Below are 3012 nucleotides of genomic sequence, written 5' to 3' on the forward strand. Positions count from 1 at the left end.
GCAATCGTTTTGGACACCGAATACAAGAGGGTACAGGACAGAATTTCAAGAAAGAGAGAAAAAGCTCTTTGCTCCTTCTTCCTTAGAGTTTTCCGGACTATAGATAAGAGTTGGAGGGAAAGGGGAAGTGCGGCTACCCTCACATTCTGAAACCCATTTGCTTTCTCCAGCAGGGGGCATGAGAAGCGCTGAGTAGAAGAGTGCTGTGGGACCGAGGGATGGTGCAGTAAATGTGGAAACAGGAAGCGCACACTTTATATAAACCACCCCACCCTAGTCCTAGTTGTGTGAAGTTTGTTTTTGTTATTATTGTTGTTATTACTGTGGCTACTGGACATTAGCTCTGGCTCAAGTTTTTCCAGAATGGCACTTGGTTTGTGCCTTCTCCAGAAACTAAACAGGACTGCCCAGAGATATGAGAACATCTTCTAGTTTGAGAAATGTCTAGTGACCATCAACTTTCCCTCTTCCTTCTAACTGGTTAGTCCCCTCTCCAGCATAAGTGCAACCTGGGAGAAAACAAAGAAACTTCTGGACACCACAATATGATTTCCCCTCCTTTCCATTCCAGCAGCCTAAAATCTTGACCTTTGATGTGCTTCAAGACTGATTGAGTTCAGCAAGAAGCTGTTTCTCTGGGAAACAAGTATGTATGCTTTTTTTTCTCTTTTCTCTTACTTGATTAGGAAGAGTCAGCAAAACCAACTGCTGGCCCAATTACCCAGAGGAAAGGGAGGCTTTATTATTTTGAGTATGCATCAGGTTATTAGGCAACATAGCATCTAATATATATTTTATAAGAAAAATAAATATAAATAAAAAAATATTTTATAGCAAAATGGAAATGTTGTGTGAATGTTAATCTTTGAAAACATAGTTTAATTTGAAATCTGAACTTAAGGCAGATGTTTTTTTCTCTCCTAACCCTAGACCCACAAAGTTAGTTTAGTTGTGACCCTGACCAAGACTGAGGATTAAAATTGCTGTCTAAACAATAACAACTGACATTTATTGGGCCTCTGTAGTGGGCAAGGTATGAAGTAAAAACTTTCAATTCACTTTCTTATTTCTCTAGGAACATCAATTAAACATGGTAAGTAAAAAGGATAAATGAGACAAATACATTTCAATATTCACCAGAGGAGTCAGGCCCTATTTAGCCTTTTAAAGCACAACTCAAGGTGCCCTAGGACAACAAAGCTAACCTAGATATGTATTCCAATTGCCTACAGAACAGGTCTCAAGCTCGGAAGATGCCAAAATAGACCAGTAAAACATCAAGCGAGAAGGATAGCTAGATAATATTTCAAGCCATTTCCAGCAGTGCAATTCTGAGTCTAAACCACTCCCTGAGTGAAAAAAAAATTCTTAAGTTTCTACTGAAGGACCAAGAGAAAGCGCAGAATGACCTACCCTTTTCCTATGAGTTATTTGAAGAGGGGGAACTTGAAAACTTCTGCAGACAGCTTGAATCTGCTGCTTTTCTTAATTAAACAAGTTCCATGTCCCAACATTTCATCGTTTTCCTTGATGTTCTTGGGATGCATGTCCTTTAAGAAAAGGTGAGTAGAGATGAAGAGTCCTTCTTCATAAAGTTCTTTGCTTACCCCATCAGCCCATCAATCTCTTGTGTTTCTACAGCAGTGGTGGCAGCGGTTTCTACAGCGAAGGAAGTATCTTCAGGAGTGCTTGTCAACTTCCCTTCCTCTTCATGTCCCCAAGGAGACTGTGATTCTAGAATACCCTAATTCAGCATTCAGTCCAATATTCCTTAGCTGAGGAAGTTCCCCTAGACCCTGGCTTCTCTCAGGTGACTCCATTTCAGGTTCCAGAAGTGCCTGCTTTTCTTTCCATCCTCTAGGTGGCTGGAGTTCTGTAGGATTCCATCCTCAGTTCTCTTCTCATTCTCAACACTCTGCTGCTCCAGAGGTTGTCAGTGTTGTCATTTTTGATATTTGGGGCTGAAGAATTCTTTGCCAAATGTCACTTGGCATGATGAAGGAAGACGATAACTGAAATTTATCTTCTCTCCCTACTCAGAGCTGAACTCCCAGTGACCCAAACCAGAAAGCTCTTTGAATCTAAATATTTCTCTATAATTCCTAACACCGTCCACCCTTACCATTCCCAATACCACCATTTTAGCTCAGCTAAGATCTTTGACTGCATTATAAGAGTTTCCAGCTTGGTTTTCCTGCCTTTCCTCTGGCCCTACTCATTCTTCACACTGACACCTGAGTTAGCTTTCTAAGGAACATACCGGATGATGCCCCTCCCTAGCTTTAAATGGATTGAAGGCTCCCAACATCCCCAGTTTTACTAACAAAATGCTTAGAATAACTTTTGAGGACATCATTGTTCTGGCTCCAGATTATCCTTCAGTTTAGTGCTTAAACTCAATACTATACCTATTTTCTCTTGCTTCTGTGTCCTTCATTCAGGAATGTTCTCTCCCTCTTTCACCTGGTTCACTCTTCTTCATCCTTGATATCAAATGCAAATGAAAAGAAGGTATAAACTTGAAAAGTAAGGGTAATTTTTTAGTTTTCTTTTTTCTTGATTTCATATGATGGATCCTAACAGTACTTAAACATAGCCTCATGAGCTTTGTTCTTGAAGATGCTAAACACCTGGATAACACAAACCTCTAGACTTGAGGCATTACCAATTGATGATGGAGGAGAGCGGTCTCAATGCAATGTGATCTTGAAGCAATGTCCTTGAGCCCGAGGTTTATTGTGAGGGCCTGGTAGTGGAGGCTGGGAAGTGGCTATGATAAATAACTGGTATCATTTCTTCAGGAAGGGACTTGCCTTTCCACTTTTAATTTGGAGAAGGTTACAGTTTGCCAAGAGGCAAGTGGGGAACAGCCAATGTAGCAGCTCTACTCTCCCACCTTGACCTTGAAATTGCCCCCAGTGTATGATTATTTGTTAAACACTGCAGCTAGTTGGAGAAGCACATTCCTTCCGAGCCAAGTCTCATTCTCCTCACCAATCCCCTTAAATTGCG

Source organism: Sciurus carolinensis, chromosome 8 (genome assembly GCF_902686445.1).
Source record: "Sciurus carolinensis chromosome 8, mSciCar1.2, whole genome shotgun sequence".
NCBI lineage: Eukaryota > Metazoa > Chordata > Mammalia > Rodentia > Sciuridae > Sciurus > Sciurus carolinensis.